Genomic DNA, 22092 nt, shown 5'->3' on the forward strand with positions numbered 1-22092 from the left:
ACTATATGTTTGAGTGCAAAAGCATATAAAGACTAAAAATACTTCCCACCTGCTCAATGTGGGATAATGTTCCTCAATGGTTCTTGCTCTTTGTGTTTGCTGTGATTGCTAAATGCATGAGTTTTCTTATTCCAAACGTGAAGCTCCATCTTGCTGGTCGTTTTTGCTATGAATCTACAGACTTTTCATTGTAATGGTCATTTAAAATGCTTCTACTCCCTTCAAAAACATGGCTGCACCTTTAGAGAAGCCATGGGCTTGAAAAATGGGGGTTCTTTGCTTCCTTTTTTATGCACATATGGTCTTTTATTGATTGCTTGTTGCAAAAATGTGAATCACATGCTGCTTTGAGCTTTGTTTCACCAACAAATTTGTTCATTTCTCTAAAAAAAGGTGGATGCTTCTTCCTTTGTGGATGTTTGCTGCTGTCCTCTTTGTTTTCTCCAGACATGGAGCACATCTTCTATGTGGAAAACTACCTCTCAGCTGCAACTTTCAAATTGAGACTACAATGTGGGAGAGAGCAACCTTTATGCAATCTTTTCCTTAATTCAATGTGCAAACTCACAACAAAAAGCTTCATTGTGCTTGTGGATTTTAATTGATTCGAAATTTTTTTGATTAATACTATCTTTTGAATCTACCGGCAAATCGGCATCATATTGTGATCCTCTAAACCTTTTTAATAGAACACTTTCCAAATTCTCTCTTTCTTGAATCTTCACATGCTCCTTGTATTTTGCTTTTAAGAAACCATTTCCACCATTTAATTTGTCATAAAATTGAATCATATGCATAATGATCATCAATTCATTATTTGAAACTCACTTTTAATCAATTCTACAAATTGTGAATTAGTGTCTGGAGGCCTGCCGGTTGTAATTAAAACTTGATCCAATCAAGTTACCAAGCCACGAAAACTGGCATGAGTGTTCAATCCTGTATACTCTATTACACTGCAAATTTTCAACCCATGATGGATTCCCAGTCAAGAGATTTTAATTGCCGAACATCCATACTTAAATTACCCTGCAGGCAAAAACCATAAACTGGGCTCGAGTTCGGCATTATAAACTGGGTTATTGATCACTTGGGGTTTTGAAAACTAGGATATAAGTTCTTTGCCATGAAGAGAATATAATTCCATGTTTTGGGCTCATGATGAATCACAGGGCACATTTGGTGAATTTCCGAAAACAGGAACTTGGAAATTTTAACTGGCAAATGTGTCAAAAAGTGATTTTTGGCAAATGTACGGACATAAGAAAGTATGCAAATGGATTCATCATGACTTAAGAACTGGCATACTTCAAAGATTTCTAGCACACAAAACAATGGTATAATCCATTTAGGCTAGCCAATCATAGGATCAAAGTTATAACATGCCGAATAGGGGTACGAATCAATCTGGATACCTTAGCCGTAACAAAACAACGCAAACTGGGTTTTTGATCATGTTAGAAAACTGATCAAATGGATTCGACATGATCTCAAAATTGGAACATATGAAGTGTCTTACCCCTAGAACACAATGCAAAAAGAATTTTTTCATTTGGGTCAACTGGGTCAAAGATATGATTGGTCGAACAGGGCTTCCCAGAATTGTGAACAACTAGTTAAATGCACAAAACAATAAATGACCAAATTTGCGGGGTGCAAAACCTAGTCAAACGGATTCAAAATGACTTGAAAATTGAAACATAGGTTCTCTATTATGGACACTAAACATCCCCAAAGTGACTAGTCATGACACAATCTTGGGTAAAAGATATTCAGATGCAAACTAGGCCTCTGATCGCTATTTGACACTTGGTAGAATTGCAAATTTTGACACAAGCTCAAAATGGGACTCCACAGAATGATTTGGGATGGAAAAATAACATTGTGGATCATATGCATATGTCAAATGAAAGGTGTTAAGCCACTCAAACACCATCTAGGCCTCAAGCTACCAACTGACCACATGCATAAAAGGCACTTGAGGACATGATTTTCCAAAATTTTCAAAATGTGACTAAAAATGAAGCATGCAATTTTTAGTCCCAACAGTGGCTCTGTCTGGGGATGCATGCCCCTTGAGGGCATGGCAAGGATTTAGATCTCTGGGAGAAGTAGACCATTCCCGAAAACTTCAAAACTCTCCTAAACAGCAAAACTTTTTCGAACAGCTGTATTGAAAACAGGAAACTACTCTTAACTATGTACAAGTGATGGCTGCAGGCCACCGAAAAGTTTCAGAACTTTTTACCTCTGCCAAACACCTTATTTTCATTTACGTTCTCCTCAGGCAAACTGAAACTCTCATCCTTATTTGTTTCACCCATCATATCAACAGTTTCAATTACTTCGTTAGGCAAAACAAAACTGCTAATACCATCTTCATAGTGCATATAAAAATCAGACAAACTTTCTACACCTTGCTCACTATGAGAATATGAATCAGTGTGATCATAATAACTGACATTAGACTGAAAGTGAAACTGATCACTACTGATTGAGTCATGGATTCCTTCAATCGGAAACACAAAAGCTTGATATTCTACTTCATTGAACGAGTTACATGAATCCGATGGTAACTCACCTTGTGCCTCTAGCTGTGAAGAGTATTTGGAATCTGATTGTTGCCTACTTGCAGTCTTATCATTTACTAAATCAGATTCATCTTTCACTGTAACCTCTTCACATTCAAAACATTGATTAGTCACCATACATGAAAATTCATTCTGAAAGTGTTGTTCCAAACCATGCTGAGCATTATCATTTTTTTCATTAGACTGAATGTCGGAATAGACCTTGAACTCATCTTTACAGGACCTATCAGCATATAAAGAAAATTTATAATCGGATTGACAACACTCACTGTTTTCCTCCTCATCATATGAAAAATCAAAACAATGTTCAGCAAGATCAACATGAAAAGAACCCGAAACAGCATTAACCTTCCCTTCATTAACATTCCCTACATCCAGCAAATCGTCATGTGCAAAAACATTTGAGGTTCTATTATATACACCTCCAAAGTCCAACAAAGATTGTTCAGATTCTACTTCCTTTTCCACATCAAACTTTGGGGAATTGATTTGACTGAATGAGAAAGTATTATGAGAGAACATATGAAAATCCTTAGAGATACTTATGTGCTTTTCAGACTCACGAGCCAAAAAAATAGAGATTTCATCAGAACTCAAGAAGATTGCCTCACAAATCTTCTCATGGCTGTGATTATATTCATCTGGATAACATGAAGAACTTACAACAACAGGATCCTTAGTGTAGCAATTTGGAAAATCAGAATTATTACAACATTCTCTCTTATCATGGCAATCATTAGACCTACTGTTGTTACAACTTTCTTCAACTTCATATGTACTGTAACAAAATTTATCTTCTCTTTTATATCCATCTTTTTCATGCTGATTGTTGTTACCTGATTCATTAACATTTGAATCCACCTCTTCACACTCAAAAGATAGATTATCTTGTTGTACGGATTCATTATATTCATTGCTACCTTGGCTTTCAGCACATTCATTATCATTAGGAGATATTTCATGAAATTTATAATCACCACTTTCCATCTCCTCAATGAATTTTTTAGTCTGCAAAATTATTTGTAACCTTATAGGTGTTGGCCAATCTACTGAATCGGGTACTAGAACATCAAGGAAAATATTTGGTAGGGAAGATTCCTCAGGTGTACAATGAAAAGGCATCTTACTGATTACTAACTTAAGCCTTAAATAACATTGTTTGACACTTAGACCTTGAGTACTGCCTACTTCAATTCCTATAAGACTGACAATCCTTTTGTAAACCAGTCTATTCAACATAGCAATGTTATTACTCACAATTTTCAAACTCTCAGAATTCGGGGAACTAATCTCAGATCTAAGATCTGACTCCATCATAAAACAAACTTTCTACCTCTTCTTTCTAGTGCTGAAAATCACTAAATAGAGGCAACTTCTTTAAACACTTGACTTCCATGAAAAGAAAACATGAAAACCAAAATACCTCCAGTGCTGATACTGAACTTGGATCTGCTGATTTGGCACAGGTGCATGAATGAAAATCCTTTACACCACTGATCAAACATTGTAGAGTCGCCACCTCTTTGCAAGAGGAATGAAATAACCACTGCTGTGATCTATTTTTATATTTCAATTATTTATAACAACAGATTGCAACCAGCACTTAAAAACTTATCAAGAATTTGAAACTCCTTTTCAAGAAACTACCAAAAGCTTCAGATCTGCCCATACAACTGAAAGTCCTTCAAATTTTGCAATGAAATCAACTAGGAACAAACTGGTACAGAGATTTGAGAGTCGCCACTCACACTTGGTGAGAAATAAAACATAATTTGTCACTTGACAAATCTGAACCAGACCTTCAATGTAGGAGAAACTTGCAGATCACTGACATCCTGAAAAGAATTTACACTTTATAAACAAATTCTTGACTCTGAAACTTTCTCAACAGTATTTGCAAAAATTAAACTGATTGAAGATAGACCTATGACAGTCATAGAACACAATTTTCATCCAGTTTCAACATACTGCTGATAATGAATAAAGCTTAACTGGGGAACATGAAACTTCAGCAAGGAAAAGGAACACATCTTGCTATTGATATGATAAATCCAATCTGTTTCACATCAGAGGCTCCTGTTCTTTCAACAAAATGGATTGCCATCTTATTTCCCCAGCAGAGTCGCCATTTTGTTGGTGTTTGAAAACGTTACCCATTTCCAATTACCCTGATGAGAACAAGATGCATCTAGGGGCAGCTAACTCCCATTATCAACACATCGATTGAGACACCAGGCCAACTATAAGGCATGACCCTTCTTCTACTTCAAGCTCTGCAAAACCTAGGTGGGTAGACCTGTAGATTCTTTATATGGTACCAGTTGTCAAAGCATACACTGAATCTAATATGAAGCAGATAAAACCCTTATTTCTCCTGAATACTTATGAAATAACATATATCTGCAGTAGCTAGATGCAAAACAATGAAATTCGTAAGCTGAGTGAGGGCATTCTGTTTATAGCTCTTCAACATGAAAGGGAAATTCATTTGATTAAAGATGTTGATTCAACAAAACCTCAAAAATGCAACAGTATAACTAGTGATCCTATAAATGATCAGTGCCTAATCCATTGGGAAATTCCATGAATTCAAAACATACATCTGTGACATCAGGATGTATCTCATATACCCAGACATCAGATCTATCCAACCACCTTGTGATTCAGACATTAATGTTCATTCAGGTCTCATTCTCACAAAATATCCTTCTCAAACAACCAGTAACCTTGTTTAAACATATCGAGCATTTACTTGGCCCTTTGGTCCAACAACAAGATACATTAAACATACAACCTGAAAGGGATGCAAATGGGTCTCAAATCTTTGTTCCAAAACCACATAAGACTTACAGATTGTTGAGATAGGAGACAAGAACCAGAACAAAACTAGTGAGATTGTTGCTCATATGTATTCATTTCCTTGAAACTATACATTCAGATGCATAAGATTAAAACATGAAACAACCTAATATCTCAGAACTATCTATATTATCTCTACAATGCTGTTCACACGAGAGTTCTGCTGAAGAAAATGGTGTCAAAGTCATGGAAACATGTCAAAATACTAGAACCAATGGTCTCACAGTGCAAAAATTGGGATCCCAAATGGTATCACAGCAATGAACTTTTTTCTTCCCAAAAACTGGAACCAACTAGTTTCTCAGTGACAAAAACTGGAACCCCTACAAAGTATCAGAGAAAGAAAGATATAGACAAGAAAGAAATCTCGGATCTGTTTTGAAAATGACAAGTGTCCACTTGAAAATCAATCTTCTAGCAACTGAAAAACTTCTTTCTTCCATCCCATCGTGATCTAATTTTGTTTCATAATTTTTTGCAACTGATTTGCACAATATCTCTGTTGAAATGATGAAACATTGCTGAGTCACCACAATATCTGATTTACACATTGAAAAGCTTGGCAAAAATTTGGTTGAATTGAGTGAATGTGAGAAGCGTGAACTCCAACCGCATTCTTGCCAAGTTTTACTGATCCCTTAACTGGATTTTCAAATTTTTACCCATTCCATTGAGGAAGCCCCAAAATTCACGTTTCTAGCTATAGCTCAAACCAGGAAGCACCTGTGCAAAAACTAACTTCAGAAATGGAAAATTTGGATTCTCACGATTCCAACGGTATATGATAAGGCATATCTAGCCTCTGAGAAATGCCTAAAATCTTCGTTTGAAAAATAGTTCCCTGCATGTCAGTTTCTTGGCAAAATAATTTTAAAATGAAAATTTTAAAATCATTTTATTTTTCCTAGCCCTTCCAAATTCGAGTCAACTCTAGGTTTGACCAATGCCACGTGTCACTTTCTGATTGGCTATTATCTCCAGGTGGGACCCACGTTGCATTTTGAATCTTGCCGAATTTTCAAAATTTTCCGGCGACCTCGCTATGTCGCTAGCCGAATTTTTCAAGATTTTTCGGCAAGCGACATAGCGACCTGCTGGATTTTTGACTTTTTCGGCCGCCTATATGCTGCTGACATCATCATTTGGGCATGCATTTTCTTTCAAAATTTACTTCATTCCTTCTAGGCGACTGGGACCCACGTGCACCTACCTTGCCTTTTCAAAATGCTTTGTCTTGTTGACAATATATGTTTGAGTGCAAAAGCATATAAAGACTAAAAATACTTCCCACCTGCTCAATGTGGGATAATTTTCCTCAATGGTTCTTGCTCTTTGTGTTTGCTGTAATTGCTAAATGCATGAGTTTTCTTATTCCAAATGTGAAGCTCCATCTTGCTGGTCATTTTTTCTATGAATCTACAGACTTTTCATTGTAATGGTCATTTAAAATGCTGCTACTCCCTTCAAAAACGTGGCTGCACCTTTAGAGAAGCCATGGGCTTGAAAAATGGGGGTTCTTTGCTTCCTTTTTTATGCACATATGGTCTTTTATTGATTGCTTGCTGCAAAAACGTGAATCACATGCTACTTTGAGCTTTGTTTCACCAACAAATTTGTTCATTTCTCTAAAAAAAGGTGGATGCTTCTTCCTTTGTGGATGTTTGCTGCTGTCCTCTTTGTTTTCTCCAGACATGGAGCACATCTTCTATGTGGAAAACTACCTCTCAGCTGCAACTTTCAAATTGAGACTACAATGTGGGAGAGAGCAACCTTTATGCAATCTTTTCCTTAATTCAATGTGCAAACTCACAACAAAAAGCTTCATTGTGCTTGTGGATTTTAATTGATTCAAATTTTTTTGATTAATACTATCTTTTGAATCTACCGGCAAATCAGCATCATATTGTGATCCTCTAAACCTTTTTAATAGAACACTTTCCAAATTCTCTCTTTCTTGAATCTTCACATGCTCCTTGTATTTTTCTTTTAAGAAACCATTTCCACCATTTACTTTGTCATAAAATTGAATCATATGCATAATGATCATCAATTCATTATTTGAAACTCACTTTTAATCAATTCTAAAAATTGTGAATTAGTGTCTGGAGGCCTGCCGGTTGTAATTAAAACTTGATCCAATCAAGTTACCAAGCCACAAAAACTGGCATGAGTGTTCAATCCTGCATACTCTATTACACTGCAAATTTTCAACCCATGATGGATTCCCAGTCAAGAGATTTTAATTTCCGAACATCCATACTTAAATTACCCTGCAGGCAAAAAACATAAACTGGGCTCGAGTTCGGCATTATAAACTGGGTTATTGATCACTTGGGGTTTTGAAAACTAGGATATAAGTTCTTTGCCATGAAGAGAATATAATTCCATGTTTTGGGCTCATGATGAATCAAAGGGCACATTTGGTGAATTTCCGAAAACAGGAACTTGGAAATTTTAACTGGCAAATGTGTCAAAAAGTGATTTTTGGCAAATGTACGGACATAAGAAAGTATGCAAATGGAATCATCATGACTTAAGAACTAGCATACTTCAAATATTTCTAGGACACAACACAATGGTACAATCCATTTAGGCTAGCCAATCACAGGATCAAAGTTATAACATGCCGAACAGGGGTACGAATCAATCTGGATACCTTAGCTGTAACAAAACAATGCAAACTAGGTTTTTGATCATGTTAGCAAACTGATCAAATGGATTCGACATGATCTCAAAATTGGAACATATGAAGTGTCTTACCCCTAGAACACAATGCAAAAAAAAAATTTTCATTTGCGTCAACTGGGTCAAAGATATGATTGGTCGAACAGGGCTTCCCAGAATTGTGAACAACTAGTTAAATGCACAAAACAGTAAATGACCAACTTTGCGGGGTGCAAAACCTAGTCAAACGGATTCGAAATGACTTGAAATTTGAGAAATAGGTTCTTTATTATGGACACTAAACATACCCAAAGTGACTAGTCATGACACAATCCTGGGTAAAAGATATTCAGATGCAAACTGGGCCTTTGATCACTATTTGACACTTGGTAGAATTGCAAATTTTGACACAAGCTCAAAATGGGACTCCACAGAATGATTCGGGATGGAAAAATAACATTGTGGATCATATGCATATGTCAAATGAAAGGTGTTAAGCCACTCAAACACCATCTAGGCCTCAAGCTACCAACTGACCACATGCATAAAAGGCACTTTAGGACATGATTTTCCAAAATTTTCAAAATGTGACTAAAAATGAAGCATGCAATTTTCAGTCCCAAAAAGCTCGATGACCATTTCAGTCCCTTGGCTCCATGCACTCACATCTCCTAACCGATGACAATCTTTTGCTCCTCTGCCGACCTCATAAAAAATTGGGTCGTGAATGGCTGTTTGGTAAGAATTTTCAAGGATTTGGATTTTTAAGGCAGTTGTTGGCATGTTTGCTAATTTCTAATGCAGAGCGAGCCTCACACTAATAGCTTATATAGGAGAGGTGGTTGCCACGAGCCTCTTCCATGGCCCTCTCATTGATTCAACACCGGTGTCAAGGCGGATGGATATGTCAGTTTTTGAAATGGTGGACGCTGACATTGAATCAATTAGAGGGGCATAAAACCCACCCTCGATGTGCTATTCCTCGACTCTCCTTTAGATCATGTTTTCTTGTCACTCAGCTGGTGCAATTTCAGAAAAAGGTTTGGCAGTGGTTGCCAGCCCTCACCGCGTCTACTTGGTGATTTTAAAACTCGATCTAAAATGGGAGCCCTCGTCTAGCACCTCCATCCAGTGTTGCTCAGGTATTGCATAAATTTATGCCATCGGTGCGAATCCCCCAATGAATGCCTACGCTTGGACCCTCTATTAGATCACCTTCTTTGATCACTCAACCGATGCAACTATGGAAGAGACTTGGCAGCGGTTGCCATTTTACACCGCGTCTGTTCTCCGATTTTGAAGTTGATCTAATGGCGAGCCCTTGTCTCTAGCCATGAGGTGGGTGCTTGGCGCTCTAGAAAAAAATTTTGCGTGCCTATCGTGGCTACAATGGGAGAGGTGGTTGCCGCGAGCCTCTCCCGTGCCCCCCTCATTGATTCAACTCCGCTGTCAGGGCGGATGGATATGTCGGATTTTGAAATGGTGGACGCTGATGTTGAATCAATTAGAGGGGCATGAAGCCCACCCTCGAGGGTGCTATTCCTAGACTCTCCTTTAGATCATGTTTTCTTTTCACTCAGCTAGCGCAATTTTGGAAAAAGGTTTGGCAGCAGTTTCCAGCCCTCACCGCATCTACTTGGTGATTTTAAAACTTGATCTAAACCGGGAGCCCTCGTCTAGCACCTCTGTCCGGTGTTGCTCGGGTATTGCATAAATTTATGCCATCGGCGCGAATCCCCCAACGAATGCCTACGATTGGACCCTCTCTTAGATCAGCTTCTTTGATCGCTCGATCGACGCAATTACGGAAGAGACATGGTAGCGGTTGCCATTCTACACCTCATCTGTTCTGCGATTTCGAAGTTGATCTAATTGTCGAGCCCTTGTCTATAGCCATGAGGTGGGTGCTTGGTTCTCTAGAAAAAAATTTTGCATGCCTATCACGGCTACAATGGGAGAGGTGGTTGCCACAAGCCTCTCCTGTGCCCCCCTCATTGATTCAACGCCGCTGTCAGGGCGGATGGATATGTCAGATTTTGAAACAGTGGACGTCGACGTCGAATCGATTAGACGGGCACGAAGCCCACCCTCGAGGGTGCTATTCTTGGACTCTCCTTTAGATCGTGTTTTCTTGTCACTCAGCTGGCACAATTTTGGAAAAAGGTTTCGCAGCGGTTGCCAGCCCTCACCGCGTCTACTTGGTGATTTTAAAACTTGATCTAAAATGGGAGCCCTCGTCTAGCACCTCCATCCAGTGTTGCTCGGGTATTGCATAAATTTATGCCATCGACGTGAATCCCCCAATGAATGCCTACGCTTGGACCCTCTCTTAGATCACCTTCTTTGATCACTCGACTGACGCAATTACAAAAGAGACTTGGCAGCGGTTGCCATTCTACACCGCGTCTATTCTGTGATTTCAAAGTTGATCTAATGGCAAGCCCTTGTCTATAGCCATGAGGTGGGTGCTTGGTACTCTAGCAAAAATTTTTGCGTGCCTATCGTGGCTACAATGGGAGAGGTGGTTGCTGTGAGCCTCTCCCGTGCCCGCCTCATTGATTCAATGACAGTGTCAGGGCAGACAGATATGTCAGATTTTGAAACAGTGGACACCGACATTGAATCAATTAGAGGGGCACGAAGCCCACCCTTGAGGGTGCTATTTTTGGACTCTCCTTTAGATCATGTTTTCTTGTCACTCAGCTGGCACAATTTTGGAAAAAGGTTTGGCAGTGGTTGCCAGCCCTCACCGCGTCTACTTGGTGATTTTAAAACTTGATCTAAAATGGGAGCCCTTGTCTAGCACCTTCGTCCGGTGTTGCTCAGGTATTGCATAAATTTATGCCATCGGCGCGAATCCCCCAACGAATGGCTATGCTTGGACCCTCTCTTAGATCACCTTCTTCGATCACTCGACCGACACAATTAGAGAAGAGGCTTGGCAGTGGTTGACATTCTACACCGTGTCTATTCTGCGATTTCAAAGTTGATCTAATGGCGAGCCCTTGTCTCTAGCCATGAGGTGGGCACTCTAGCAAAATTTTTTGCGTGCCTATCACAGCTACAATGGGAGAGGTGGTTGCCGCGAGCCTCTCCCATGCCCCCCTCATTGATTAAACGCCACTGTCAAGGCAGATGGTTATGTCAGATTTTGAAATGGTGGACGCCGACATTGAATCAATTAGAGGGGCATGAAGCCCACCCTTGAGGGTGCTATTCCTAGACTCTCCTTTAGATCATGTTTTCTTGTCACTCAGCTGGCGCAATTTCAGAGAAAGGTTTGGCAGTGGTTGCCAGCCCTCACCGCGTCTACTTGGTGATTTTAAAACTTGATCTAAAATGGGAGCCCTCGTCTAGCACCTCTGTCCGGTGTTGCTCGGGTGTTGCATAAATTTATGCCATCAGCGCAAATCCCCCTACGAATGCCTATGCTTGGACCCTCTCTTAGATCACCTTCTTCGATCACTCGACCGACGCAATTACGAAAGAGACTTGGCAGCGGTTGCCATTCTACACCGCGTCTGTTCTGCGATTTTGAAGTTGATCTAATGGCGAGCCCTTGTCTATAGCCATGAGGTGGGTGCTTTGGCACTCTAGCAAAAAAATTTGTGTACCTATCATGGCTACAATGGGAGAGGTGGTTTCCGCGAGCATCTCCCATGGCCCCCTCATTGATTCAATGCCGGTGTCAGGGTGGATGGATATGTTAGATTTTGAAACGGTGGACGCCGACGTTGAATCAATTAGAGGGGCATGAAGCCCACCCTCGAGGGTGCTATTCCTCGACTCTCCTTTAGATCATGTTTTATTGTCACTCAGCTTGCGCAATTTTGGAAAAAGGTTTGGCAGTGGTTGCTAGCCCTCACTGCGTCTTCTTGGTGATTTTAAAACTCGATCTAAAACGGGAGCCCTCGTCTAGCACCTCCTTCTGGTGTTGTCCAAGTATTGCATAAATTTATGCCATCGGCACAAATCCCCCAACGAATGCCTACACTTTGACCCTCTCTTAGATCACCTTCTTTGATCACTCGACCGACGCAATTATGGAAGAGACTTGGCAGCGGTTGCCATTCTACAACACGTCTGTTTTGCAATTTTTTAGTTGATCTAATGGCGAGCCCTTGTCTCTAGCCATGAGGTGGGTGCTTGGCACTCTATCAAAATTTTTTGCATGCCTATCACGGCTACAATGGGAGGCTTTGATAACAAAAGCTCTTGGCAACCCTCCCCAATAGAATCGGTGCTAGTGTTTGAGAAAGACACATTATTCGAATTTCAAATATCTGCACCAGCATCGTTTCTATTGGAAGGGCCGTGAAGCCATCCCGATTTTGCTATGCAAGTGCTCTCTCCCCAGAGTCATTCTCTTCGCAACAACTTCTTTGGCACAAAATTTTTGGAATGGTTTGGCAGCGGTTGTTGTTCCAATGGTGCCGTTGTGGTGGTTGCTTGGGCAGCAATCTAAAGGGCGAGTCGTCATCTAGTAGTTGGACTGTGCATCATGAGTGACAAGGGAGCCTTTGTTATCGGAAGCTCCCTGTGGCCATTCGATCAAAAGAGCCATTGCTCGTATGGGCAAGGATGAATGTAGCCTTGGATTCCAAACGAAATCAGCAACATCGGATCTGTATATAAGAGCGGAATGAAGGAGCAGCCCATTTGCTATATGCCTCTCCCCAAAGTTTCTCTTCTTTCTCACTCCATTGCCACAATTTTGGGAGTTGTTTGACAGCGGTTGTCATTCTAATGTGTCATTGCGGTGATCTAGAGAGCAATGCTAAGGGCAAGAGCTTGTGTCTAGAATTTGGGATGTTTGTACGAGCGAGCAGGGGGGGGCTTCTCTTCTTGGAACCTCTCCGTGGCCTTTGTATATAGACCCAGTACCGATGATATCGATGGATGTGAGCCCTTGGATTCCAAATTTGTTCACAGCTAACATTGGTCTTTGCGAGAGATGGGTATGAAAGCACATCCCGATTGCTATGCGAGAGCTCCCCAAGGTCGCCTCTATGCTAACTCGATTGACACAACATTGGGAATGGTTCGACAGTGGTTGTTGTTCCAATGTGTCATCGGGGGATGCCTTGGAAAGTGCCCTTTCAAGGGCGAGCTCGCGTCTAGCACTTGGATTGTGCATTGCATCACAAGTGAATGGGGAGATCTCTCTGTGAATGGTGGCATGGTGATTGCAAGAGAAAATTGACTTAGTCAGAGCATTGTCCTTTGGCCATTGTGACGGCCTTGCAATTTCTCTTTAATTGCAACCTATGTTTGCGCAGTAGCAGAGTTTGCATGTAAGATGGGCCTTGTTCTTGAGAGTTCCAGGAGATGACCTCCAGAACTTTTGGATTGGGCCCCTTCAAGGTGAAATTCATCCAGTCGATCGGATGAAGCACGATGTACTTGTATCTATTCCGAGACAGTAATGATGGTCATTAATCTGTGGCGGTGAGTATATCCCATTCGGTAATCGCAATGGCGGAGCTGTTGGGAAGTACTTGTCACTTTGTTTTGTTGGATATACCCTATATGTAGGTGTCCGCATGGCTTGCAACACACTGCACATTTGGTGTTTGATTCTAAGATGTGCTTGTTGCTGAGTGTGTATGGAGTTGTATCTTTTAGCCAAGGGCTCTGTCTCATTGGCGCGTTCTATCATTGCATTTTTATCCTACCTGGATGGCAAGAAGGAAAGAGATGGTTGCACGGGTGCATTGCTCGACGTCCCTAATTTCATCGACAGTCCACTCTCCACCCTAAGTTTTTGCTGATTGGTAGAGCCTTGGGATTGAGAGGGGGGCTGGCAAAAGGTTTGGTTGCTGCATAATTTATTCGCTAGTGTGTTCTCGGTGCATGCTGGCCTCTTCATTGTCTCATCCTATAGAAGTGCATGACACTATCGTGACAACCTTTGTGGTCCAGGCCAATAGAAGCGTAGAGTATTACCGATAATTTTTGTTTGGATGCGGAAACTCTCCATGCCCTGTCCTGCCCTTTGCAATCCGAACAGCTACAGCTCATGTGTTCTGCGAGAGATACTCTTCTTCAGCTCCCCCCTAAAGAGAGCGTTCGGTGTTTGCATTGTGTGGACAAAAAGCCCAAGGCATTTCATCTCTCTTCAGATGAAAAATTTTGGGAGGGCTTGTCGAAGTATGGCTGTTTGTATGGGGTGCACCAAAAAGCGTGTAGGGGGCATATGCCTGGGAAATTGATGTTTCTGAGTATCCTTACTTGGTCGCGTGCACGGTGTACATCTTTGCATAATGACTCTACTACGAGCATTTGTGATTCAAGCATTTTGGGGGAACAGGTTTCGTACGAGATGTTCTTCTCAAGCTCCTGTGAACCAGAGCACTCATCTTTGCAATGCTCCGATAAGTGCAGGCCCAACGTGTCTATCTAGGGGAAGAAATCGCATGAATGCTTTTTGCCGAGATGTGGGTGCTCACGGGTGGTTCCCTCATGGTGCAGTTCTTTGGTATGTGCATGTGCATGAGATTGAAGCTTGTCCAACAATGCTAGTGCGAGTGTTCACCCGTAGTAACTTTTCTGTACCTGTGCTAGCAGATCACGTGTCACGGGGAACGGTTAGCGAGGTTGTGCTAGGAAAGGAGATATTTTCCAGAGGTTATAGACATGTCCGTGTATGTGGACGGGCTCTCATCACCTATAAATGTGCGGAGGGGGTGTTATACACGATGCCCTTGAGCGGCCTTATAATTGAGGTGGTCACGTGCACAATGATGCCCCCGCCAATCGCATAACCAGCCATGTTTTCGACTCGCATGACCCTTCACCCTTTAGCATGGCAGTCTCCGCTGGCACTTCGGCAACCAACTCTTCGTCATGGGAAAATGTTTGTTGTGATTGAGAAGGATTTTGTCTCTACGGGTGCACCTCAATAGGAGGCATATGCCTGGGAAATGGATGTCTCTGAGTGGCCTTACAATTGAGGTGGCTATGTGCGCGGTGCATCTCGTATAGACTCGAGGCTTCTTTTCGAGTAGTGGCAACAGCGAGTTCGAGGGTAAAGGGTTTCGTACAGGATGTTCTTTCCAGGTGCCTATGAACCGAGGCTCCCTGTTTGGCCCTCTTCAGTCGACAATGGGACACTTTCCTCTTGTGTGAAATCTTTGAGCGTTGAGAGTCTTGCATGTGCTGTGAACATCATTCTTGTTGCTTTTGTGGCAGATTATGTTTGGATGCATGACGGAGTGAATGCAAATTTTGATTTCCCATCGCGGTGGGCATCCCTTGGCTGAAGCAGGTCTTGGGGGTCCCCTCATTGTTAGAAGCTACTTGGTCCATCCTGCCAGTAGTCATATGCTTGTCTCAAAGATTAAGCCATGTATGTCTAAGTATGAACTATTTCAGACTGTGAAACTGCGGATGGCTCATTAAATCAGTTATAGTTTTTTTGATGGTACTTTGCTACTCGAATAACCATAGTAATTCTAGAGCTAATACGTGCATGAAATATTGACTCTCGAAAGGGATGCATTTATTAGATAAAAGATCGACGCGGGCTCACCTGCTATTCCGGTGATTCATGATAACTCGATGGATTGCACGGCCTTTGTGCTGGCGACACTTCATTCAAATTTTTGCCCTATCAACTTTCGATGGTAGGATAGAGGCCTACCATGGTGGTGACGGGTGACGGAGAATTAGGGTTCGATTTCGGAGAGGGAGCCTAAGAAACGGCTACCACATCCAAGGAAGGTAGCAGGCGCGCAAATTACCCAATCCTGACATGGGGAGGTAGTGACAATAAATAACAATACTGGGCTCATCGATTCTGGTAATTGGAATGAGTACAATCTAAATCCCTTAACAAGGATCCATTGGAGGGCAAGTCTGGTGCCAACAGTCATGGTAATTCCAGCTCCAATAGTGTATATTTAAGTTGTTGCAATTAAAAAGCTCATAGTTGGACCTTGGGTCATCACAGTCGATCTGCCTTCTGGGTGTGCACTGGCCCTCACGTCCCTTCTATCGGCGGCGTGTTCCTAGCCTTAATTGGCTAGGTCGCGGTTCCGGTGCTGTTACTTTGAAAACATTAGAGTGCTCAAAGAAAGCCTATGCTCTGAATACATTAGCATGGAATAACGTGATAGGATTTTGGTCCTATTCCGTTGGCCTTCGGGACTAGAGTAATGATTAATAGGGACTGTCGGGGTCATTCGTATTTCATTGTCAGAGGTGAAATTCTTGGATTTATGGAAGACAAACCACTGTGAAAGCATTTGCCAAGGATGTTTTCATTAATCAAGAATGAAATTTGGGGGCTCGAAGATGATCAGATACTGTCCTAGTCTCAACCATAAATGATGCCAACTAGGGATGGGCGGATGTTGCTCTAAGGACTCCGCCGACACCTACTGAGAAATTAGAGTGTTTGGGTTCCCGGGGGAGTATGGTCGCAAGGCTGAAACTTAAAGGATTTGACAGAAGGGCACTACCAGGAGTGGAGCCTGTGGCTTAATTTGACTCAACACGGGGAAACTTACCAGGTCTAGACATAGTAAGGATTGACAGATTGAGAGCTCTTTCTTGATTCTATGGGTGGTGGTGCATGGCCGTTCTTAGTTGGTGGAGTGATTTGTCTAGTTAATTCCATTAACGAACGAGACCTCAGTCTACTAACTAGCTACACAGAGGTTCCACTTCATGGCCAGCTTCTTAGAGGGACTAAGGCATCCTAGGCCATGGAAGTTTGAGGCAATAACAGGTCTATGATGCCCTTAGATGTTCTGGGCCACACGCGCGCTACACTGATGCAACCCACGAGTTTCTCTCCCTGGCACGCAAGGTTTGGGAAATCTTGCCAAATTACATCATGATGGGGATAGACCATTGCAATTATTGATCTTCAACAAGGAATTCCTAGTAAGTGTGAGTCATCAGCTCGCATTGACTACATCCCTGCCCTTTGTACACACCACCCGTCACTCCTACCGATTGAATGATCTGGTGAAGTGTTCGGATCACGGCAACGACGGTGGTTCCTGTCGGTGATGTCATAAGAAGTTCACTGAACCTTATCATTTAGAGGAAGGAGAAGTCATAACAAGGTTACCATAGGTGAACCTGCGGTAGGATCATTGTTGGTTTGAGACCCTGAATCATGTAGGGGATGGAGCTAGCCTCCTCACCACCCTCGAAATCTCGGCGACATGCAGACACTCGGCCCTGTAACGATGTGCTGGACGGCCAAGCTATGGGTCTAGCACTGTCGAGGTCGAGGGTCACATCGAATGCCCGTGATCTAAAGCATGGATTCCCCGTGGGGCGAAGAAGAGACTCGGATGCAATCTGGATTAGGATCGGTGCCTTCGAACGACGTCCGCATTAGAGCGAGAGGTCTCTGCTCGATTGCAATTCAGAGGGGGTTCGGGCCTTGTCCCTTGTTGAGATTTCATGGTCCGATCGGGTGCATCGCGCTGTGACAGGGATCCGTTGTTTTGACGGTGGCAAGTTGGGACTACTACAACCCCCTGTTGCCTTGCCCAGGTGTGTTGAATCATCACTTGGAGCGTTCTGTATTTAGGATGGGTGCACTCGCATGATTTGTGAGGCACGGGCCCTATTCACTGACACAGCTCTCCCATGCGTCGCCTCCCACCTTTGCGAGGTGATGGGGCAGGGACACACCACAGCGTTCCTCGTGACACCCATTGGGTGCTCGAGGTTCAGGATGTGTCAACACCCAACACACGGGTGCATCATGCACCTTAGAAATCCAAAGAACGAAGCGTGAGCCAGCGCCTTGCCCGCTTGGGTCAACAAAAGACAAAAACAAAACAAAATCATGACTCTCGGCAACGGATATCTTGGCTCTCACCATGATGAAGAATGTAGCAAAATGCGATACTTAGTGTGAATTGCAGAATCCTGTGAATCATCAAGTCTTTGAACGCAAGTTGCGCTTGAGGCCTCGGCCAAGGGCACGTCTGCTTGGGTGTCGCACTACAAAATTTTACCCTCCCCAGCAAGGAGCGGAGATGGCCATCCATGTCTGCGAGTGGTGCACGGTAGGCTGAAATGAGCACAAGGTCGGTCAATCCATTGCAACGAGCGGTGGCTTGCAAAGGCCGGTGTTGGTTTGCACCGATCGAATGATTCCTCGTGAGGAAATTTATTCTGGGCTCAACAGCCCACTGCAGTGTGGGCATTGCTGCATCTCTACCACATCCCCAAGTCAGGCATGAGTACCCGCTGGGTTTAAGTATATCAATAAGCAGAGGAAAAGAAACTTACCAGGATTCCCCTAGTAATGGCGAGCGAACCGGGAAGAGCCCAGCATGAAAATTGACGGTCGCACCTGTCGAATTGTAGTTTGTAGAAGTGTCCTCAGTGATGGACCAAGCCCAAGTCCCCTGGAAGGGGGCACCGGAGAGGGTGAGAGCCCCGTCGGGCTCGGACCCTGTCGCACCAGGAGGTGCTGTCGGCGAATCAGGTTGCTTGGAAATGCAGCCCTAATCGGGTGGTAAATTCTATCCAAGGCTGAATATGGGCAAGAGACTGATAGTGAACAAGTACTGCAAGGGAAAGATGAAAAGGACTTTTAAAAGAGAGTTAAAGAGTGCTTGAAATTGCTGGGAGGGAAGTGGATGGAGGCCGGCGATGTGCCCCGGTCGGATGCAGAACAGTGTGAGTCAGTCCGCCGCTCGGTTCAGGGGACATGCCAGCGCGGGCTATCGCGGTGGCACAAGTGCGACCTTATGGGCGTACAAATACTTCTATCACGACGGTCAACGAGCAAAGTGTGCACCTTTATGGCGGGCTCTCAGGCACCTATGCACTCGTGGCGCTGGCCAATAGGCTTTCCATCTGACCTGTCTTGAAACACGGACCAAGGAGTCTAACATGTGTGTGAGTTGGTGGGTTGGGAAAACCTGCGAGGTGCAAGGAAGCTGACTGGTGAGATCCCCTCTCGGGGGGTGCACCACCAACTGACCCTGATCTTCTGTGAAGGGTTCGAGTGCGAGCACACTTGTTGGGACCTGAAAGATGGTGAACTATGCCTGAGCAGGGCGAAGCCAGAGGAAACTCTGGTGGATGCCTTTAATGATACTGATGTGCAAATCGTTTGTTTGACTTGGGTATAGGGGCGAAAGACTAATTGAACCGTCTAGTAGCTGGTTTCCTCCGAATTTTCCATCAGGATAGTTGGAGCTCACGTGCGAGTTTTATCAGGTAAAGCAAATGATTAAAGGCATCGGGGGTGTAACGCCCTCGACCTATTCTCAAACTTTAAATAGGTAAGTCGGTGCGGTTGCTCTATTGAGCCACGCCACAAAATTACGAGCTCCAAGTGGGCCATTTTTGGTAAGCAGAACTGGCGATGCAGGATGAACCGAAAGCCAAGTTACGGTGCCAAATTACATGCTAACCCAGATCCCACAAAGGGTGTTGGTTGATTAAGACAGCAGGACGGTGGTCATGGAAGTTGAAATCTGCTAAGGAGTGTGTAACAACTCACCTGCCAAATCAACTAGCCCCGAAAATGGATGGTGCTGAAGCGCACAACCTATACTTGGCCATTAGGGCAAGTGCCAGGCTCCGATGAGTAGGAGGACACCGAGGTTGTTGTGAAACCTTGGCCGTGAGCCTGGGTGGACCGGCCCTCGGTGCAGATCTTGGTGGTAGTAGCAAATATTCAAATGAGAACTTTGAAGACTGAAGTGGGGAAAGGTTCCATGTGAATAGCACTTGGACATGGGTTAGTCGATCCTAAGAGATAGGGAAACCTTGTTTCAAGGGCACACTTTGCGCGATCATCGAAAGGGAATCGGGTTAATATTCTCAAACCAGGACGTGGCGGTGGATGGCAACATTAGGAAATCTGGAGACGTGGGCGGGGGCCCCAGGAAGAGTTATCTTTTCTTTTTAATAGCCTGCCCACCCTGAAATTGGTTCAACTGGAGATAGGGTCCAGCAGTTGGAAGGGCACCGCATGTCCCGCGGTGTCCAGTGTGCCTTCAGAAGCCTTGAAAATCTAGAGGACCAAGTATCATTCACGCTCGATCGTACTCATAACCGCATCAGGTCTTCAAGGTGAACAGCCTCTGGTCAATAGAACAATGTAGGTAAGGGAAGTCGACAAAATTGATCTGTAACTTCAGGAAAAGGATTGGCTCTTAGGGCTGGGCCTAGGGGTCTGTGCCCCGAACTCGTGGGCTGTTGGCAGCCTGCCCGAGTTGCTCTCGTGGCAAGGGCGGGCCGTCACGTGCCAATTGGGCGACGGATGCAGGACGCCCCCTTCGGAGGGCTTTCCCTAGGTGGCGAACAGTCGACTCAGAACTGGTATGGACAAGGGAAATCTGACTGTTTAATTAAAACAAAGCATTGTGATGGTCCCTGCGGATACTGACGCAATGTGATTTCTGCCCAGTGCTCTAAATGTCAAAGTGAAGAAATTCAACCAAGCGCGGGTAAACAGTGGGAGTAACTATGACTCTCTTAAGGTAGCCAAATGCCTCATCATCTAATTAGTGACATGCATGAATGGATTAATGAGATTCCCACTGTCCTTATCTACTATCTAGTGAAACCACAACCAAGGGAACGGGCTTGGCGGAATTAGCAGGGAAAGAAGACCTTGTTGAGCTTGACTCTAGTCCGACTTTGTGAAATGACTTGAGAGGTGTAGAATAAGTGGGAGATTTTGGGCACAAGTGAAATACCACTACTTTTAATGTTATTTTACTTATTCTATGAGGCGAAGACGGGGCAATGCCCCTGTTTTTGGCCTTAAGGTGTATCTAGGCGCACCGATCAGGGCGGAAGACATTGTCAGGTGGGGAGTTTGGCTGGGGCGGCACATCTGTTAAAATATAACGCAGGTGTCCTAAGATGAGCTCAATGAGAAAAGAAATCTCGTGTGGAACAAAAGGGTAAAAGCTCATTTGATTTTGATTTTCAGTATGAATACTAACCGTGAAAGCATGGCCTATCGATCCTTTAGACTTTCAGAATTTGAAGCTAGAGGTGTCAGAAAAGTTACCACAGGGATAACTGGCTTGTGGCAGCCAAGTGTTCATAGCGACGTTGCTTTTTGATCCTTCAATGTCAGCTCTTCCTATCATTGTGAAGCAGAATTCACCAAGTGTTGGATTGTTCACCCACCAATATGGAACATGAGCTGGGTTTAGACCATCGTGAGATAGGTTAGTTTTACCCTACTGATGATCCGCGTCGCGATAGTAATTCAACTTAGTACGAGAGGAACCATTGATTCACACATTTGGTCATCGTGCTTGCTTGAAAAGCCAGTGGCATGAAGCTACCATGTGTCAAATTATGACTGAATGCCTCTAAGTTAGAATCAACGCTAGATGCGGCGCATATCTCTCTCCGGCTACATCGTGACCTGTATTAGGGGTGCTCTTGCACTCCCAAGGGCCCGTGTCATTGGCCATCTCCGATTGGCGCACTAGCCCGTTGGAGCAACCTTGGATATTAATTTCAAGTGGTCGGCGAGAAGAATCTTTTGCAGATGACTTAAATAAGTGACGGGGTATTGTAAGTGGCAGAGTGGCCTTGCTGCCATGATCCACTGAGATCCAGCCCTCTGTCGCCTCGATTCATAAAACCTTTTTCGACTCCAAGGTTGGTGGGGTTTGTAATTTGCACAAGGGTGAGAAAATCTCCCAAGTGCCAAATTTTGGGTGGGGGTGGGGTTTGCAAGGTTTTTTCTTGCGAGCTCGTAACAATCTCTCAGGTGCCAAATTCCCAGCGGGTGGGGTTTGCAATTTGTGCGAGTGCGGGAAAATCTTCCAAGTGCCAAATTTTGAGTAGGTGGGGTTTGCAATTTTACGCGAGGGCGGGAAAACTCTCCCAGGTGCCGAATTTTGAGCGGGTGGGATTTTGTGAAAATTTTTGTGAGGGCGAACAAATCTCCCAAGTGCCAAATTCCTGGCGGGTGGGGTTTTGCAATTTCTGCCGGGGCGAAAAATCTCCCAAGTGCCACATT

General features: G+C 43.6%; 3 non-coding genes and 1 pseudogene across 3 annotated transcripts; 3 read left to right on the forward strand and 1 right to left on the reverse strand.

Moving 5' to 3' along the window:
- The window catches only part of LOC149578938 (uncharacterized), a 42178-nt pseudogene extending 23889 nt beyond the window's left edge, over positions 1-18289 (reverse strand).
- On the forward strand, positions 15411-17221 carry LOC149578939 (18S ribosomal RNA). Its single transcript, XR_016357608.1, has one exon. It is a non-coding gene; the product is annotated as an 18S ribosomal RNA (ribosomal RNA).
- On the forward strand, positions 17928-18081 carry LOC149578940 (5.8S ribosomal RNA). The gene has a single exon (XR_016357704.1). It is a non-coding gene; the product is annotated as a 5.8S ribosomal RNA (ribosomal RNA).
- Positions 18290-18305: 16 nt separating the features above from the next.
- On the forward strand, positions 18306-21707 carry LOC149578941 (25S ribosomal RNA). Its single transcript, XR_016357874.1, has one exon. It is a non-coding gene; the product is annotated as a 25S ribosomal RNA (ribosomal RNA).
- Positions 21708-22092: the final 385 nt, after the last annotated feature.

Source organism: Cupressus sempervirens, chromosome 1 (assembly GCF_028749045.1).
Source record: "Cupressus sempervirens isolate cs-2001-9-10 chromosome 1, ASM2874904v1, whole genome shotgun sequence".
Taxonomy (NCBI): Eukaryota; Viridiplantae; Streptophyta; class Pinopsida; order Cupressales; family Cupressaceae; genus Cupressus; species Cupressus sempervirens.